The following is a 21,008-nucleotide window of genomic DNA, read 5'->3' as shown; positions in this document are numbered from 1 at the left end:
AACAACAACAAAGCTGGACAGTTCAGCTCAGAAACAGGGAAGAAGGTCTTTGTTTTGCATTTCCCTTTGATAGGAACTCTGGGATCTGTGTAAAAACCCTTCCCTGAATACCTGAGTTCAGTCCCTACAACCCACAAGGAGAGAACAACCTTCCACAGGTTGTTCTCTTGACTCCCGTGATGCTGGGGTGATTTGAATAAGAATGTTCCCCATAGGCTCAGATCACTGAATACTTGGTCTCCTGTTGGTGATGCTGTTTGGGTAGGTTTAGATGGTGTGGCTTTGCTAGGGGAAATATGTCATTAGGGTTGTGGTTTCAGGTTTCAAAGCTAGCTGCCATTTCCAGTTTGTTCTCCCTGCTTCCTACTTGAGGTTTAAGATATGAGGTCTCAGGCCGGAGGGAGGGATGGCTCAGTGGTTAAGAGCACTGACTGCTCTTCCAAAGGTCCTGAGTTCAATTCCCGGCACCCACATGGTGGCTCATGACCATCTGTAATGAGGTCTGGTGCCCCCTTCTGGCCTGTAGGCAGATATGCAGGCAAAACACTGTATACCTAATAAATAAATAAATCTATAAAAAAAAGATATGAGGTCTCAGTATAGTGCCCCAGATGCTATGCCTGCAGCTTGCTGCCAGGCTTCCCTGCTATGACAGATTCTTATCCTTCCAGAACCATAAATCCAAATAATCCCCCTACAAGTTACCTTGGTCATGGTGTTTTATCACAGCAACAGTAAAGTGACTAGGGACTGGAGGGATGACTCAGAGGTTAAGAGCACTGACTGAGTGGGGCGGTGGTGGCTCATGCCTTTAATCCCAGCACTCAGGAGGCAGAGGCAGGTGGATCTCTGAGTTTGAGGCCAGCCTGATCTTTAAGAGCTAGTTGCAGGACAGGCTCCAAAGCTACAGAGAAACCCTGTCTCCAGATGGAGTGGGGGAAGCACTGACTGTCCTTCCAGAGGTCCTGAGTCCAATTCCCAGCAACTACATGGTGGCTCTCCGCCATCTGTAATGAGATCTCATGTCCTCTTCTGGCCTGCAGGCATACATTATGTATACAGAACACTGTATAATAATAATAAATAAATAAATCTTTTTTTAAAAAAAAAAACCTCCTAAAGTAACTAATACCCATGGTGTATTATTAATGCACACGTGAAATCTCACTAGAGAAAGCCCTGTTGCACAAGTCCCACTTCTCAGTTATCATTTATTGGCACGGCCTTCTACTCAACATTCTTCCAGGGCCCCAAGGGTCTTGGGCTCTGTTCTCATTTTCTTCATTCTTTCCCCGTTCTGTTCCTCAGACAACATGATCTTTGGATTTATCTTGAAGATTCCTGACTCTCGTCTGCCTGTAAACTGACACCACACAGCAACTTGTCTGACAGGAACCCGCAGAAGACAGTGCCACCGATTCTCCCACTTCCTTCCTATCTCCCGTTTGTCTCATTTCGACAGCAGGTTACAGTTCTTTTCAAGTGAGTGTGGAACATGCCCGGAAAGACCCTGCTTCAGGCCCAAAGCAAGTCGCAGTGATTTTAAGATGCTAACATCAGACAGAGTATATCTTCTGGCAGAGTGAGAGGAAGCTAGAAGCCAACCGCAAAAAGGAAGTTGGAAAATTGGCAAATATTTGGAAATTTGATAGCGCACTCTTAAACAACTGAGGTATCAAAGAAGAAATCACAAAAACTTTTTAAAAGCAAACAAGAAACCCACCCATCTAAGGTATGAAAGCAAAACAGGTTTGGGGAGATGACTTCTAAAGGAACTGGGTTCAATTCCCAGCGCCCACATGGCAGCTCCCAAGAGTCTGTAACTCCTGTTCTGGGGACCTGACACCCTCACATAGACATACATTCAGGCAAACACCAATGTACATAAAATAAAAAATATTTTAAAACATAGGAAAAGACTATCCAGACACCCCTACTTGAAACAAAAGATTTGCAAACCATGCATTTGATAAAATTACAGTGTCCAGCCCAGAAGTCACAGCATCTAAAGTCTTACCCTGAGGCCCCCAAGGAGGACTCGGACCTTGCTTTCATTTGCCTAGACATTTCGGTAAGGACACAATGTGATGGAGATGCCTGGATGTGGTCTGTGTGTGCGAAAGTCAACCCCAGGGCTCCTCTCAAACTGCAAAGACAGAGACAGTCTCAAGTGTATAGGAGTGTTAAACAATTTGAGAGCAAGATCATAAAGCCCTGCCCTGTGATGCCGGATCATACAGCTGACTTGTCATTCCGACTGAGTACTGGTGGGGGAGGAAGAAGAGAAGCAGAAATGAACTTATCCATGAGATCGTGAGTAAGGACACACAGGTGGGAGCGACAGGGACAGAGAAAGGGGAAGGACCATCAGACAGACATTGCCCTCCATCTCCACCATCCCTGGCTGAGGAACCACTCCTGGGAGCTCACTGAGAAAAGAAGGCAAGCCTAACAGTGATGAAGAAGAGGTTGCCACTCTTTTTTGGCTTTTCAAGACAGGGTTTCTCTGTGTAACCATCCTGGATGTTCTAGAACTTGCTCTGTAGACCAGGCTGGCCTCCAACTCACTGAGATCCACCTGCCTCTGCCAAGCGCTGGGATTAAAGATGTGTGCCACCACCGCCCGGCTGGAGGTTGCCACCTTTGACCTGGGTGAGATTTTCATGTGTTTTGGGCCACAGGTAGGGATGAGGGGCTTTCAGGCTTTGAGGACCAGTAGGACCTGTTTGAGAAGCTGGGAGTTTGTGGCTGTGTGAACTCAGCTGGGAGCTGGCACCTATGCAGTGTGGCCTGTGTCTAGGCAGTCTGTGTGGTGGGTCTCTCAGCTCACAGTATAGCGTGTTGCATCATCTATTTTCAGTCAAGTTGTGTTCATGGACCTTGGACACTCATTTTGAGGACCCCAGGTTCAAAGGTGAAAATACTGGATGTGTTTTGGAAACAAGCGTAGGCTCGATGGGGAAAAGGGAGCCCAAGGTGCCTTCTGTTGGACACAGAAGGTGACTCCTCTGATTTCCAGTGAGAGCTACACCTCTGTGGGGGGTGGGTACTTTCATTTTATTGTTTTATGGGTATGAAGTTTTGGGGACTCTTGTTTTTGTTTTTCAAGAGAGGATTTTTCTGTTTCTCCCTGGCTGTCCTGGAACTCCCTCTGTAGACCAGGCTGGCCTCAGACTCAGAGATCTGCCTGCCTCTGCCTCCCGAGTGCTGTAATTAAAGGCATGTGCCACAATGCCCAGCTGTGTATGAGTATTTTGCTTGCATATGTGCCTGTGTACCACACGTGTACCTGGTGTCCGTGAGGCCAAGAGAGGGAATTAGATCCCCTGTGAGTCACCATGTGGGTGCTGGGAATTAAACCCAGGTCCTTTGAAAAACTGCCAGTGCTCTTAACTACTGAGCCATCTCTCCAGCCCTCTGGGTTTTGTTTTGGTGTGTGTGTGTGTGTTATTTGTTTGTTTGCTTTTTTCGTTGTTTTTTTGTTGTTGTGTTTGTTTTGTTTTGTTTTTCGAGACTGGGTTTCTCTGTAGCCTTGGAGCCTGTCCTTGAACTAGCTCTTATAGACCAGGCTGGCCTCAAACTCACAGAGATCGCCTGCCTCTGCCTCCCAAGTGCTGGGATTAAAAGCATACACCACCACTGCCTGGTTTATTTGTCTGCTTTTTGAGACAGAATCTCATCTCAGCCAGGTAGTTGTGGTGCATGTCTTTAATCCCATCAGAGGCAGGTGGATCTCTGAGTTCTAAATCAGCCTGTTCTACAGAGCCAGTTTCAGGACAGCTGGAGCTACACAGAGAAATCCTATCTCAAAAAAAAAAAATTATGGGGGGCAGATCTTAAGAAACTGTGTATCTTAAGATGGCTTTGAACTCACAGAGATCTACCTGCTGGGATCAAAGGTGTGTGCTACCATACCTTGTATCTCTGTGATTTTATGTCTGTTCCCTACCCTGTAATTCTCACATGTGCTTGTCCAATGATTTGGAGCTTTCATTTAATTGCTTACAAGGAATACTACTGGGTAGCCAAAGCCGGTGTAAATATGTCAAGATTAGCATAAAATCTTTTTTGTTTTGTTTTTTCCCCTTTGGTGTCGAGGAACCCAGGGCTTTGAGCTTGCTAGGCAAGCATTCTGCCACTGAGCTAAATCCCCAGCCCTGACATAAGAAAATCTTAAAGCACCTAGAAGATGGAGTCCCGTTAATGGCAGATAATTCCCGAGGACCGGTGGACTCAATGAGCAGCTGCCCATCTGCGTACAGGTGCGGTATTTTTAGCCTTAGTGGACAAACCTGGGTTGGGTTTCAGTTCCAGTGGCAGGTAGATCTTAAAGATTCAAGTATACGGGTAGACGTTAACTCAGCAGTTCTAGCACCTCTGTCTGTCTGTATACTAGAGAAATGGCATTAGCTGCAGAGGTTGAGCAACCTGCTTGTCACAGTGACCAACACAAGCTGCTGTTGGTACTTAATGTGGTGTGCTTGAGCCTTTTCGGAAATCCAGGCACTTTCTGGGGAAGAAAAAAATTAGTCCTCATTTTAGGGGTTCTTTTGTGAGTCTTTGTTTTTGTGGGCCTCATTCTACCCCTGAGCTTTGTAGCTAGACAGATGGATTCAAAATTGTCCTGAGGTCTTGGTTGGAGGAGAATAATTGCTCTGCAGTAATAAACACCCTTCCCACTAAAGGAAGCTGTGGCAGCCCACAAGACAAGCAAAAGTTAAACTGCTAGAGTTCCTTGATGGAGAATCTTATATTTGCATTTTGCCGCTGTTTCTAAAAAACATCATGGGAGATGCTCGGATTTGTCCCTTTGCCCAGACACATTCATTCTTTCACTTAAGAAACAACTGGTCAAAAAGAAGAAGAAAGAAAAAGAAAAGGAAAAAAGAAAAGAAAACAAAGAAGAAACAATTGGTCAGCTGGGCGTGGTGGCACACGCCTTTAATCCCAGCACTGTTTGAAAGGCAGAGGCAGGTGGATCTCTGTGAGTTGGAGGCCAGCCCGGTCTACAGAACAAGTGTATGCAGGCAAAACATTCATACATGTAATATAAAAATAAACCTTTAAGCCGGGTGGTGGTGGTAGTGGGTCTTTAATTCCAATACTTGGAAGGAAAAGGCAGGCAGATCTCTGTGAGTTCAAGGCCAACCTGGTCTACAGAGCTAGTTTCAGGACAGCCAGGACTGCTTCGTGGAGAAACCCTATCTGAAAAAACCCACAAAAGAAAAAAAAGGAAGAAAAAAGGAAAGAAAGAAAAAAGATCAAATAACTGTTGCAAATGGCTTTGTAGTTTGTTAAATACCATTTTGTAAGAAGCACTTTCCCCAAATAAAACAAATTATATATATATATATATTTGTGTGTGTGTGTGTGTATACAAACTATAATTTTTAAAAATTCAACAGCAAAAGGACAAGGGACACACACATTTTTTACACACTAGCAGCCATTGAATGTTTTTTAACTTTATTTTTATTTTATGTTCATTGGTGTTTTGCCTACATGTACGTCCGTGTGTGGATGTCAGATCGTGGAATTACTGACAGTTGTGAGCGGCCATGTGGTTGCTGGGAATGGAACTCAGGTCCTCTGGAAGAGCAGTCAGTGCTCTTGACTGCTGAGCCATCTCTCCAGTACCCCCAACACACACTTTTTATTTATTTTTGTGTGTGTACATTAGCACAAGGATGTCATAGCACACATGTAGAGGTCAGAGGACTACCTGTGGGAATTGGTTCTCTCTTTCTACCATGTGGGGTTCAGGGCTCAAACATGAGGCAGCTGATCATACTACATCTGTGGTCAGGAAGTAGAGACGGATGGGGTGTTCTTCTCCCTTTCTCATTTTTATTCAGCCCGTGGCATGGTTCCTTTCACACCAGTGTGGGTCACCCTACCTCCACTAACCCTTCCTAAAAGCTCCCTTACAGACATACCTAAGGGTTTGTCCCGGAGGAGATTCTAGATATCAAGTTGACAGTATTAACCATTACAAACCATTATAATGAGCTTGTTCAGACTTGTGTTTTGGAGGAAATGATGGGATTATTGGGAGGAAGTTGGGATCTTTGGTGGCAGGCCCTAGTCGAAGGAAGTTTATCATTTGGGGGTGGTAGGGAGTATTGTTCTCCCAGGCTCCTTCCCATCTCTCTGCTTCCTGCCCACCATGAAGTGAGCAGCTCTGCTCTGCCACACTCCTCCACCATGCTGTTCTGGTCTCATCCCAGGCTCAGTGTGACAGGGCTGAGCCACCACAGTTGAAACCGTAAGTCAAACTCCTCCTTCCAGTTGTGTCTGGGGTATGCTGTCACTGATGAGGCTTGACCACACCAGCCTGCAGTCCTTCCCAAGGCTCACCCACTGTCCACAGGTGTGGGTTTGTAACGTGTGTCTCCTGCTGGGCTCGGCTCCAAGGGCTGCTGCTGCTCTGTGGCCCCGTGTCTACCTGCCATTCTCCAGTCCTTGCCTTAGGTGCCATCAGTGGACTGTGGCTGTCAGCCCGCGGTTGGAGGGGAAAACAGCAGCAGCAGCAAGTCAGCCTTGGGCCAGCTAGGGTGCATGGGTGTGGCTTTTTGCTTGGTGATCACTGGCAGCTCTGTGGATCTATGCAGTCCAGCCCTGGTGTTTAGCAACACCTTTGCTTGTGTGGAAACAGCCATCATTGCTCAAGTCCCTTTGAACTCCATCAGAGCAGTCTGCATTTTCAGAAATGGGGAAATGATGCCAAGTAGAAGATTCTCTGAGGTGATTAGGAGGATGAGACAGTTAAGTCTGTTTGTCTGTCTGTCTGTCTATCTCTCTCTCGTATGTGTGTGTATGTGTGTGTGTGTGTGTGTCTGTGTGTTGCAGAGGAAGCAAGAGATGACCATGCCATGCTGGAAAAAGGTACTGCCATGTTGTAGACCATAGATAAAAAATATGGACTAATTTAAGTTATAAGAACTAGGGAAAAGCCGGGCAGTGGTGGTGCACACCTGCACTCAGGAGGCAGGGGCAGGTGGATTTCTGTGAGTTTAAGGCCAACCTGGTCTACAAGAGCTAGTTCTAGGATAGGCTTCAAAGATACAGAGAAACCCTGTCTCGAAAAACCAAAAAAAAAAAAAAAAACTAGTAAGAAACAAACTTAAGCAATCATAATTAATAAGTCTATGTGCGGTTATTTGGGAGCTGGCAGGTGGGACAGAGACAGACTCGTTACAAATGGTGCTCAATGTGGGGCTCAAACCCATGGCCCTGACCCTGAGATATATGTACGAGTGTGGTGTATGAGTGTGTGTGTGTGAAAGAGACAGACAAGACAGAGAGGCATTTGAGCTGCTACCTTCCTGAGAGCCTTGGATAAACCAGAATGCAGGTATGTGGAGGGTACAAGGAACCTGCCATCACAGTTGGCTGTCCTTCCTGGGCCTCCATTCTCTCTTCCCACATGTTCTCTGCTTCAGCTCTCATCTTAACATGAATAATTTTGCTTATTTATTTATTGACAGGTTCTCAGTGCATGTGTGTGTGTGTCCTGAAACTCATTATGTGGACCAGAACTCACAGAGATCCCTTGCCTCTGCCGTCCACACACTGGGATCAGAGGTGTGCACACCATGCCCATTTCTCCTCCTCCATGGTTTTTGTCTGAGTGCTCGTCAGTATTTCTGGTACTATATTGAATAGATGTGCTTTGATGCTGACTTTGTTTTGGAGACAGGATCTCATTGCTCCTGATTTTAGGGGAAGGAAAAGAAGAACCTAAACCCAAACTTTCCGTTTCCTCCTCCACATCAGTTGCTTCATTTATTGCACTGAGGAAATTCACTTACACTCCTGAGTTGCTGTCATTCCTTTTCTGTTTATCAGGAAAGGTTGTTGGGTAGGTTGGAGGGTGCTAGTGAGATTGCTCAGCAATTAAGAGCAAGTACTACTCTTCTAGAGGACCCAAGTTCGGTTACGAGTGGCTCAAAACTGCCTATAATTCCAGTTTCAGGGGGGAACCAATGCCCTCTTCTAACCTTTGTGGGTACTATACTCACATATACAAGCTGATACACACACACACACACACACACACACACACACACACACGTATACACATAATTTAAAAATAAAAGTAAAGTCGGGCTGTGGTAGCACACACCTTTAATCCCAGATATCTGTGAGTTCAAGGCCAGCCTAGTCTATAGAGCTAGTTCCAGGACAGCTAGGGCTGTTACACAGAGAAACCTTTTCTCAAAGAACCAAAAATAAAATAGAAAATAAAAATAAAAAGATGTTGGTCTTTGCCAAATGCCTTTTATGCATGTCTTGGATATAACACTTAATCTTGCATTCTGCTCATGAGGCAAATGACACTGATTGATTTGCATGTGTGTGCCAACCTTAAACCTCAAGGATATGTCTGCTTGGGTTATGGCGTGTGATCTGCTTTCAAGTTATATCATTTAGCAATAGTGTTGGAAATGACATGTGGGCCGGGTGGTGGTGGCACACGCCTTTAATCCCAGCACTCGGAGGCGGAGGCAGAGGCAGGTGGATCTCTGTGAGTTCGAGTCCAGCCTGGTCTACATAGCAAGTTCCAGGACAGGCTACAACACTACAGAGAAACCCTATTTCAAAAAAAACAAAACAAAACAAAACAAAGGAAAAGAAAAAGAAAAAGAAAAGAAAAGAAAACGGCATGTGGACCACTAGAACAGAAGAGCAAGTGCAGGAACAAAGCGACATTACAATCACCTCATTTCAAACATGCCCACACTCAGAGGATGCTGGGAAATTGAGACTTCCACATGCAATGAATGGAATTTGTGTCTCACCTGATACCACACATAAAAGTCTACAGATCAAAACTATATATCTAGGGGCTGGAGAGATGGCTCAGTGGTTAAGAGCACTGCCTGCTCTTCCAAAGGTCCTGAGTTCAATTCCTGGCAACCACATGATGGCTCACAACCATCTGTAATGAGGTCTGGTGCCCTCTTCTGGCCTGCAGACATACACACAGACTATTGTATACATAATAAATAAATAAATAAACATTAAAAAAACAAAAACAAAAACTATATATCTAGGATCTAAGACTAAAACCTCTGGAAACCAGGAAGAGCTGCATGACATGGGTCTTGGCGATAATGCTTTTAACGCCACACTGAAACTCGGGTAACAGAATAGAAACATCAAGGAGGCCACGCCAGCCTCAGAATCTTCCGTCAAGCAAAAGAAGCAACAGAACAAGAAGCCAGCTGACTGGAAGAAGGTATTGCAATTACTAAGGGCTTACTATCTCAAATATAAGAGACACTCTTATAATTCAGTTACAAAAAGAAAGAACTTTTAAAAAAGAAAATGGAAAGAAAATGTGCTCCCTCACCCCCACCCCCCCCAAAAAAAAAAAACGATTAAAAAATGAGCAAAGGACCTGAACAGACATTTTTTCCAGAGAAATAAAAATGAACAGCACAAGTCTGGAGAGATGCCTCAGTATCTAATAGCATTGTACTTGTTGCTTGTTGCTATTTCAGAGGACCAGAGTTTGGTTCCTGGTGCTCATATTGGGTGGCTTGAAACCACCTGTAACTCCAGCTTCTGGGGATCTGTTGCCCTTTCAACTCACAGGCACCCTTTTTATTAAAAAAAAAAAAAAAAAAAAAAAGGCAGTAGTCAGGTGGTGGTGGTGGCGGCAGCAGCAGAGACAGTGATCCGTGTCTTTATTCCCAGCACCTGTGAGGCAGCTTCAGGTGGGTCTCCGTGAGTTCGAGGCCAGCCTGGTCTACAGAACAAGTTCCAGGGCAGTCGGGGCTATGCAGAGAAACCCTGTTGGAAGAAAACAAACCAAAAATTTTAAACACTAACAATGGGGAGCAGGTCAGGTGTGGTGTGTCACCTCTCATCCCAGCACTCGATCTGGGGATAGAGGACTAGCAGTCCAGCAGACAGCAGAGAAGATGCCTGAAGTTTCAGGGTCCCTCTCTTCTCTCCTTTCACTCCGAGTTCCTAGGCATGGAGTGGTGTTGCTCACAATTAAAATGGGTTTCTCCCCATAGCGATATCTTCACAGACAAACCCAGGAGTGTGCTTACTACTTCCCTAGGCAATTCTCGTGTGAGTGTGTGTGTGTGCGCGTGCGTGTGTGCGCATGTATATCCATGCTGATGTCCCTGCAGACCAGAGTTGGTCATGGAGTGTCTTCCCCCATCACTCTTCTTCCTTCCTTTCATTCTTCCTATTTTATTTTTGTTGGTGTTGATTTTCAAGACAGGATTTCTCTGTGTAGCCTTGCCTGGAACTTGCTCTGTAGACTGAAGAGGCCTAAATTAACATTAGTGCAGCCATGACAGGCTGCAGACTAAGAATACTGGGACGAGGCCTCACCCTTCCAACAACCAGGAAAACCACGGAGTGTACTCTGCGGGGTACCAATCAGAACTGAGACAAACAAGTACTAGATGCTCTAGAACATTAAGGATTGATTACCTAACTTGTACATAGGCTGCCAATTTCCTTGCAGCAATGCCAGTACCAATCCCTGTCTGATAAGACTTCTGTTGTCCCACTCCTGACCAATCAGGAGTTCAACCCCCACCTGAATCCATAATTCCCCTGCCCTCCCCCATCCTTTACTCCTTAAAATCCCTACCATAGCTGAGTTCAGTGTTCTCTGATCCAACTGCAGTGTCGGAACAGGCAGAGGACCCAAGCTCAAGCTTGCAATTAAAGCTCTTTGCTTTTGCACACGAACTCGGACTCCTGGTGGTCACAGGGGACTCATAATGCAGGCATAACATAGACCTGGCTGGCCTCGAACTCGTTCCTCCTGCTTCTGTCCCCGAGTGCTGGGATTAAAGGCATGTGCCGCTGCCACCACCACCCAGGTAATATTTAAAGCAGTCTCTCACTGAACCTGAAATTGGGTGAGTTGGCTAGTGTGGCCATCTGGCTTGCCCCAGAGACTCTGAGTTGGGATTACCCACTCAACACTTACATGGGGGCTGGGGATCAGAACTCTGATTGTCACCCTTGCACAAGTGCTTTATCCACTGAGCCATCTCCTAGCTCCTCTTAGGCACTTCTCAATCCAATCACTTTGACCATCAATATTAGTCATCTCGTAATCATTAGTATGTATGGTTTTTATGTTTTATGTTTGTCTGTCTGTTTGTTTTGAGACAGGGTCTAGTGTAGCCCAGACTAGTCTTGAACTGGTTATATAACTGAAGCTGAGCCGGGCTGTTGTGGCGCATGCCTTTAATCCCAGCACTCGGGAGGCAGAGGCAGGCAAATCTCTGTGAGTTCGAGGCCAACCTGGTCTAAAAAAGCTAGTTCCAGGACAGGCTTCAAAGCTACAGAGAAATCCTTTCTTGAAAAACAAAACAAACAACAACAACAACAACAAAATGGAGTACAGACCTAAACAGAGAACTCTCAACAGAGGAAGACACTTAAGGAAATTTTCAATATCCTTAGTCATCAGAGAAATGCAAATCAAAACAACTCTGAGATCCCATCTTACACCTGTAAGAATGGCCAAGATCAAAAACACTGATGACAACTTATGCTGGAGAGGTTGTGGGGAAAAGGGAACACTTCTGCATTGCTGGTGAGAATGTAAGCTGGTACAACCCCTTTGGATGTCAGTGTGGCGATTTCTTAGAAAATTAGAAAACAACCTTCCTCAAGACCCAGTAATACCACTTTGGGTATATATCTAAAGGATGCTCAATCATGCTACAAGGACATGTGCTCAACTATGTTCATAGCAGCTTTGTTTGTCATAGCCAGAACCTGGAAACAACCTAAATGCCCCTCCACCAAAGAACGGATAAGGAAAATGTGGTACATTTACACAATGGAGTACTACACAGCAGAAAAAAATAACGACATCTTGACTTTTGCAGGAAAATGGATTATTATTATTATTATTATTTTGAGTGAGGTAACCCAGACACAGAAAGACAATTATCATATGTACTCACTCATAGGTGGTTTTTAAACATAAAGCAAAGAAAGCCAGCCTACAAACCACAATCCCAGAGAACTTAGACAACAATGTGGATACTAAGAGAGACTTACATAGATCTAATCTACATGGGAAGTAGAAAGTATAAAAAGACAAGATCTCCTGAGTAAATTGGGAGCATGGGGACCTTGGGGGAGGGTTGAAGGGGGGAGGGGAGAGATAAGGAGGGGAGCAGAGAAAAATGTAGAGCTCAATAAATATTAATAAAAAATAATAAAAAGAAAAAAAAGAAAAACCAAAAAAAAAGGAAGAAAAAAGAAAAGAATCTGGCTTTACATTTTTGATCTTCCTTTCTCCACCTCCCAGGTACAAACACACTGGTGTGCTACCACTTCCAGCCTCCTTGGTTTTCAAAGTTTTAAGCTACATTTATTTACGTGTTCTCCTTGTGTTCTTGTGCCGCAGCATGCCTGTGGCATGTGAGCTCAGAAGATAACTTGTAGGAATCCATTCTCCTTCCACTGTGTGGCTGGATCCCAGGGTTTGGGTTTAGGTTGCTGGGTTTAGCAGCGAGCTTCTTTACCCCTGAAGCTATATCTCTAGCACCTTTGTTTTCTGAGACAAGTCTTGACATGTAGCCCAGGCTGGTCTCGAACTTTTGGCCATTTTCCAATTTCAGCATTCTAAATTCCAGGAGTAGAAGCATGGCCCACATGCTCAGCAATTTTTCTATTTGTGTTTGTTTTTGGAAACAGAGTTTCTCTGTAGATTTGGAGCCCATCCTAGAACCCGCGCTGTAGACCAGGTTGGCCTTGAACTCACAGACTTCTGCCTGCTTCTGTCTCCCGAGTGCTGGGATTAAAGGTGTGCACCATCACCACCGGACTAACTTTTATATTTTTATTACTTGTGGGACTGAGACACCAGGATCATTTGAGCTCAGGAGTTGTCCAGGAGATGAAAGACAGTATAACAAGACCCACTCCTGAGCAACCAAACAACCAAATAAAAAGGAAAGCTCAAAGTGCTGGTGATACAGCTTAGCCTTGGAGCCTTCATCCATCATGTGTGAGACCTTGAGTGTGATTCCTAGAACAGCTAAACACTTTGTTTTGTTAGAATTGTATTAATATTTTAAAAACATAAGCAAAGTAGGAGATTTGTAGCTGGCGATAAGCAGACCATCAGCTAGAAGAGAAACACACCTAAAACCACAGAGAGATGCCCACCAAAGAGCTAACACTACAGCTCAAGCAGATACTTGGAAACCTGTGTTGGCATCATGATTCGCCAAAGTGCAGCAACAGCTGGGCTGGCCATGCACTGGTGAATGAATTAGAACCTCTATTTACAGTATTATTAACCTTAAAAAAAGGGAAAGATGGTCAGAACTGCACTACAATTCTAGCAGTGGGATGAACCTGGAATACGTATTAAACCACGTGAAATAACCCAAACACAAAAGGATTCATCCTATGTGTACCGTTCATATGAAGTGCCTAGTCTGAGACAATTCATAGAAACAGAAGGTTTGCACTAGGGGTGTGATGCTTGCGGAAGAGGAGGAGAGGAAGCTCGTGGTTCCTAGGTCAAACCTTCAGCTTGGAAACATTCCGGAGGTGGTCTGGGTTGACCCAAGGACATACTTCGGGGTGGCTAAAATGGTGGCTGGGGATGTGGCTCATCTGGTAAAGAGTTTGTCTGGCCTACACAGAGCCCTGGGTTCCACCCTAGTACCCCACACACGGGGTGTGGTATTCAAGGTCATCCTCAGCCTCCTAGGAGTGTAAGACTAGCTGGAATGCAGGAGTGCTTGTCTTAAAAAAAAAATAGCTGCTGACGGTGGAAGGAAATGAAAGCTGTTTGTTAAAGACACACCTACACTACCAAGTTCATTGCATGGTGGCACTCAACATAATGTAATCCATGCACCTAACGGAATAATATCAAGTCTCACTATGAAGCCTTGGCTGACCTAGAGCTTGCTATGAGATCAGATTGTGTCTGCTTCCTGAGTGCTGAGGCAAAAGGCAGAGGTCTCACGTGACTCAGGCTGGCCTTGAACTCCATTTGTAGTGGTAGAGGATCTTGAACTTCTGAACCTCTTGCTTCTATATCTCAGGTGCTAGAATTATAAGCATGCATCACCAAGCCTAGTTTATATGGTGCTGGGGATGGAGCCCAGGACTTGGTGCAACCTAAGGCGGGCACTCTGCCAACTGAGCCATGTCAGTGGTCCCTGTGTTATGTAGCAGTTTCTTTGGAGATTGAAACAAGCCGTCCTGCACGGAAGCTCCTTAAACAGGAAGGGAAATTCAGAATTACTTCAGGAAGTCCCTGGAACTGACCAGATTTATTAGGCCTCGTTCTTCCAGAGAAAGCAATAAAAACAGACTTTCAGACAGGGTGCAAAGAAGACCCAGAGACCAGACCAGTTTCCGGGAAGATATGGAAGCCAGATACCTAGAAGAGGTTTAAACTAACTAAGTCATTGGAAAAAAGTACTTTTCAGCTTGTTGAGCTGCCTGTAGGCTGTGCAGCGTGCTTCAGGTTCCCAGATGTTGCGAGCTGTCTCCCACGCTGGGATGAACTTTGGTGACGCAGCTGCCCTTGAGTCATTTTGGGTCCTACAAGTAACCCCCACGTCACCCCCAATAAAACTCACTGGTGCTATCTATACTTTGGTCTGCCGTGGGTTCCCTATCTGGAATGAGTGTGTGTGTGTAGTTGTGTGGTGTCTCCCTAGAAAAAGTCTTGTCACACAACACGTGAGAACACAGTTGCTATGAGTTGAACCATGAAGCTCTCCCTACGCCCTGGTCCTCAACAACTTAAACATGAGTCCCAGAGACGCAGGTACAAACCAGTGCCTTGTCACCACCTAAGGTATCACATCTCCTTTGCCCCAACTTTGGGCCGGCCCACTTGTCCTACGGCAGGGAGCTGTATTCTACTGACAGTGAGGCTCTGGCCACTGGCCTGGATGTGGTAGAGTGGTGGTCACCACCTCTGGTGCTGCCCTCAAGGCCAAGCTGGCCTCAGCTACCAATAAGACTCAGACTGAACCTTGGAAACTCTCCTTACTCACATTCCCACACACAGATGTTCCAGCCTGAGCTGGTGTGTGTGTGGGAACCCCAGGATGGGAAGAAGGGTCGAAACACGAAAGTGCCATGCTGGGGAGTCTGGTATATATAGAGAGCTGCGCGGTGCTAGAGTCCAGCAGCAGCCTGTGCCTCTGGCCCTGTGTGTTTCCTGTGTCAGCGCTTCTATTTTAGGCTGCTTGCTTCTCCCTGGGGATCCTCTGCGAGCCTGTGGGAAACCCAGGAAGGCAAGCACTATATCCACAGCCTGGTCTGAATTCCTTGCTTCTGTCCTCAGAGTTTCCTATTCTGCACGTCGGTGGGGGAACACACACCTGCATGCCCTAAACACGGGTCATCCCTCCCCTCTCACAGTATGCCTGTGATTGGCGGGTCAGTCCTGGGTTTTATTCTAGACAAGAATCTATCATCCTGAAATCCCAGAAAGAATGGCATCCTGCAGTTTCCAAGAGGCAGCAGGAGGCGGCGGAAGGGAAGTGAAGCCAGAGAGGAAATGCCTGTGTGAAGGGCAGCCTGCGAAAGTGCTGTGGGAACAGTAGTAGGAGAATGACATCTGCCCCTGCCCCTGCCCCTGCCCGTGCCCCTCCCCTGCTCCACCAGAGCTGGTGTGCTTCCAGGAGATATAGGAGGGGTAAGGAGGCAGGAAGAGCAGGGTCAGGCCCCAGGCTGTCATTCCTTGCTGTGACCACGAGCAAGTCACTGGGCTCTGGCTGAGCCCCATTCTTATCATCTGTAGGCATCAGGAGGTTGACTGAGATTATTAAAGTTCTCCTATGGGTGAAAGGCTCACAGCAGATGCTCAGAAAGGACCACTGTGGACATATCTTGACATGATTGGCGCAATGGGTGAGCAGAGGCAAAACATTGGCTGCCAAATTAATATTTCACAAAAGATGGCGCTGCATGCTGAGGAGATGGCTCCGTGAGTAACGTACCTTCTGTGCTGGCAGGAGTTTGGATCCCCAGGGCCCATATGAAAGTCAGGCATTATGACATGCATGTGTGATTCCAGCGCATGGTGGAGACTGGGATATACCAGGAGCTGGCTGGCTATCCAGCCTAACCAATTCTGAGAGCACGGGGATCAGCAAGAGATCTTGCCTCAAAAAATAAGGTGGAGGCAGGTGTGGTGGTCCGTGCCTTTAGTCCCAGGATCTCTGTTAATTCGAGGACAGCCTGGTCTATAAAGTTCTAGGCTAGTTAGGGTTACAGAGTGAGACCTTGTCTCAAACAAAACAAAACCCAGTAATAATAAAAATAATAACATTGATCGTAAAAACAGAACTGGAGAGATGGCTCAGAGGTTAAAAGCACTGACTACTCTTCCAGAGGTCCTGAGTTCAATTCCCAGTAACTACATGATGGCTCACAACAGTCTATAATGAGATCTAGTGCCCTCTTCTGGTCTGTAGGGACACATGTAGGGAGAACACTGTATACAGAATAAATAAATCTTTGGGGGCTGGAGAGATGGCTCAGGTAGTAAAAATAGAACTGGAGAGATGGCTCAGAGGTTAAGAGCACTGGCTGCTCTTCCAAAGGTCCTGAGTTCAATTCCCAGCAACCACGTGGTGGCTCACAACCATCTGTAATGAGATCTGGTGACCTCTTCTGGCCTGCAGACATATACGCAGACAGAATATTGTATACTTAATAAATAAATATCTTTTAAAGAAAAGAATAAATAAATCTTTAAAAAAAATAGTAAAAATAGCCAGGTGGTGGTGGCTAGCACATGCCTTTAATTCCAGCAGGCAGAGGCAGGTGAATCTCTGTGAATCTACAGAGAGGGTTCCAGAATAGCAAGGGCTACACAGAGAAACCCTGTCTCAAAAAACAAGCAAACAAACAAAAAAGTAAAACTAATAATAATGTGGAGAACAATAGAGGAAAACATTCGATGCTGACCTCTGGCCTCCCCCACAAGCACACACATACACACACACACACACACACACAATAGATAGATAGATAGATAGATAGATAGATAGATAGATAGATAGATAGATAGATAGATAGAGACACACACACATACATACATACATACATACATACATACATACATACATAGACAGATGAAAGTGTCCTGAGCTCCATTTCATGATCGGAACAACAGTCTTTCTTTGTCAGGCCCTTTCTAGTCTAGGGAGCTTAACCTGAACCAAGGTGGGAGGAGCTATCAAGACGTAGCCGGGCGCAGCCTGACTTTAAGAAGCAGGGCCACATTCCTGGGATTCCTGCTCCACGACCAGCCCTGCCTGGGGTGGGGACGGACTGTCTTGAGACACATCCCGTGCTGTCGCTGAGTGCCCAGCACCACCTGGAGGTAGAGCAAGGCGCTATCCCAGGGACTTCAGCCTGCTGTATGCCAGTCTAAGGGGTTGAACCTGGCAGGCAGTTGCAAGCCCATTTCCCATGGTTGTTTGCTGAGCACTACTGAGCAGGTTCCTGGGTGGTGAAGTGTCCCTGCCAGGAGGCAGGCAAGCAGATGGACCTTAGATACCTTAGGAATGGTGATGCCATGAGGAGGACCGGTCCAAGTGACCAACTGTGTGGGGGGGGTTTCCTGGGATAGGAACTCTGAAGCCAAGCGGGTGCTAAGCAACTGTGCTGTATCCGCCCTAGTAAGGAGCCATCTAGAAGGATCATCTTAGAAGTATAGAGAAGCGCTGTAGGACGGTGGCGCATGCCTTTTAGTCTCAGTACTTGGAAGGCAGAGGTCAGCCTGGTCTACAGAGTCCCAAGTGAGCCAGGGCTCGCGGCTCGTGATACCCTGTCTTGTGAAAAACAGGCTGCACAGGGAAGGGCTGGCCTTCCAGGAAGAAGGAATCTGTATGCAGAAACCTGTACATTCAACTCAGTTTCCTGTGCCTGGGGAACAGGCCGAGGGAAGAAGGATAGAAAGACTGGAGATTATGGAATGTAGGGAGGGAGGGAGCCCATCACCTGGGGCTCCAGTTGAGGCTGGTGGCCAGCAGGGAACCAAGAATTAAAGGGGAAATTAACAACAGCCACAAACAGTAACAGCACGCCTTTGGCTAGGACCTCCCCTCCACCCACTCCTTCACCCCCCTACCCTCGCCCATCCCAGAATCTCAAGCACCACTGTTGACTTGGTTACAGTGGAAATACTCTACCTCCCTGCAGTCCTGTAACCTACAGTGATAAGTGTGTATGCATGGATTGTGTGTGTGTGTATTGTTGTTTTGGTTTTTTGAAATAGGGCTTCTCTGTGTAGCTCTCTGTGTATTCAGACTCCCAAGTATTAGGAATAAAGGAGAGAGGGCTACCATGCCTGGCCACTGTTTTGTTTGTTTGTTTGTTTGTTTTGTTTTTTAAAAGATACTACAAAACTACAGAGAAACCCTGTCACAAAACCCCTCCCCCCCAAAAAAAAACCCCAAAACCAACAACAACAAAAAGACACGGTCTTACTATAACTATATAGAATTGACTGGCTTCAAACTCATATATGAATATGTCCATTTTCTTTTGACTCCAGATTGCTGGGACTAGGAGTGTGTACTCCCACCCCTGTCTAAAGATATAGTTTTATTATTTTAATCATGTGCGCGTGTATGCACTTGAATGCAGGTGCCTGCTGAGGGCTGAGGCCAGAAGCACTGGATCACCTGAAGCTGGAGTTAGATACAGTTATGAGCCTACCAACATGGATGGACTTGGGTCATCTGCAAAAGCGGTGTTTGCTCTTAACCTCTAAGCTATTTCTTGGCCCCTGAACTGGAGCTTTTTGCTTGTTTATGTTTGTGTGTTTTAAACTTTATCAACTGTATGTATTCCTGTTAGGTTCCCGCCAGGAACCACTCTAAAGTTTAATTTAGTTTTCTTAGCCACTCTTGGAAAAGAATCTCCTAGGCCCTCCCCCTAAACCCTGTGTATAAGCATTGCAAAGGCAAAAAAATAGAACTTTTGTTTGATTCTGTTTTTCAAGACAGGGGTTCTCTGTACGGCTCTCTGATTGTCCTACTACTAGCTCCTTTTTTGTTTGTTTGATTGTTTTTTGAGACAGGGTTTCTCTGTAGCTTTGGAGCCTGTCCTGGAACTAGCTCTTGTAGACCAGGCTGGCCTCATACTCACAGAGATCCGCCTGCCTCAGCCTCCCAAATGCTGGGATTAAAGGTGTGCACCACCACCGCTTTGCAATAAAATCTGACTTTAGTGGAAGCCCATGCAGGCTCTTGGGTATTGTCATTCTTTTCTGAGATCCTATCTTTCTCTTAACCCTTCTGCTGCAATATTTTAAAATATCTTCAATAAGCCCTCACTCTGCTTCATACTGACTAATTCAAAAATTATTTTTCACATTGAAACCAAGGATCTAGTTTTACCTTACTAGAGTCCCCTAAAAGATTAAGGGTGTAGTACCCAACCGTGATACGCTCAATAGAGGTCCCAGTCTCAGTAGTTTACCCTAAGGCAATACCTGGTTCCAAGAAAGACCACAAACTGAGACCACCCAGACACCACTCAGGAACAGGCCATCCAAAGGAAATTCCTAACGTTCCAACCATTGTGGATATGCCAGCACACACCCATTGCTTTTCACCAGGACACCCTTAGATAAATGTCAGCCAATCAGGTGTTCTAAATCTTAGAAATCCCTCACCACAACTTTTGCTGTTATAAAAACTAACCCCAGCTGAGCTTGGGGCTCTCCGATCACGCCAATACATTAAACACATGGCAAGCCCGAGTTCGTGAACTTGTGTAAGAATAAATGGCTCTTTGCTTTTACATACAGGACTCAGTCTCCTAGTTGGTTTTGAGGGGACTCCATGATCTGGGCATAACAAAGGGAAACTCCTCACGCAACTACAAGTGACAACATGGAGCTGTGTCTTTTGTCTGTCATGGCTGTGATCGGGACACACAAGCTGACAACCTGAGGCAGGGCAGAACTGCTGGCTTTGGGCACACAGTACTCGGGGAACAGCAAGACATTTGGGAGGGAGGTGCTAAGGACAGGAGAAGTATCCAAGATGTTGTCACAAGTCCCCCAAACCTGCCAGCTGTCACGGAAAAGAATTCATACACACATTAAAACAACCCACTCTTTGCCTACCTGGACATCAGGTTCTTCTGACAAGGATTGTACTTCCTGGAATGAGTAGAGCCTGCTGTCCAGTTAGGGAATCTGGGGGTGGGGGCAGCTCCTAGAACCCCTGGGACCTAGGGTGCCTTGGTTTCCAGACCCGCTCTCTTCAACTGCCATCCATCGGAATCTCCCCTGCCCCAAAGCTCTAGGCTCCTTTAAAGGGCCAGAGGTTCCTCTGCCCCTATTGCAGGGCACAGCATTCCCACTGTTGGCCTGCACTTCAGCCCCTGCAAAGCACATCCTCAGTTTGAGTGGTCCATGGTTCCTAAGGAAATAGTCTTCACTTGGCAACCAAATGAGGTTTCCTAAAAATTTCAATCCTGTAGCAGGTGATGGTTTTAATTTCAGCTCTGCCACAATTAGACTCCCAGCTCTCTCACTGTTCACTTGGGATGCTCTCTTCCAAACAGTTTCTTATCATTATCCATCCAGCCACCATTGACTTCTTCCCCACTCAATTGCAAGGGTTCCCGAAAGTGTCATGGCAGGCAGGGAAATGAACCACAAAGAGGTGAGAATAAAACTTGGTTCGGCCTGACTTTGTCAGTCTGAATCAAACTTCAGAAGTCTGATGCCAGGCAGTTTATGGCAAACATATTTAAACTCAGCACAATTTGGAAAAAAGTTTCCAGGCAACAATCATTCCAATTCCAAGTGTACAGTAAAACATAAGGCTTGACTGACTACGCAGAAATTCCTTTGCAAAGTACATGTGACCTTGAAGGTAGGTTCTTTGGCTTAAAGGCCTGGGATCTGCGATAGCATAGAGGTCAGGACATTTCCCCTAAGGATGGCTCCATTAACTAAGAGCTACAGATAAAGGTTTAGGAATGAAGACGCAGGTGGA

General features: G+C 45.9%; 1 protein-coding gene across 1 annotated transcript in view; it reads right to left on the bottom strand.

Moving 5' to 3' along the window:
- The window catches only part of Brd3 (bromodomain containing 3), a 57,237-nt gene extending 36,987 nt beyond the window's left edge, over positions 1 to 20,250 (bottom strand). The window contains exon 1 of the mRNA XM_048431839.3: positions 20,129 to 20,250. The gene's annotated coding sequence lies outside the window, so the exon portion shown is untranslated. The remainder of the gene's footprint in view (positions 1 to 20,128) is intronic.
- Between the last annotated feature and the right edge of the window lie 758 nt (positions 20,251 to 21,008).

The sequence above is a fragment of the Myodes glareolus genome, chromosome 21 (assembly GCF_982192425.1).
Source record: "Myodes glareolus chromosome 21, mMyoGla1.1, whole genome shotgun sequence".
Lineage (NCBI taxonomy): Eukaryota > Metazoa > Chordata > Mammalia > Rodentia > Cricetidae > Myodes > Myodes glareolus.
Note: the sequence above shows the minus strand (reverse complement) of the source record. Positions and strands in the feature narration are given on the sequence as shown.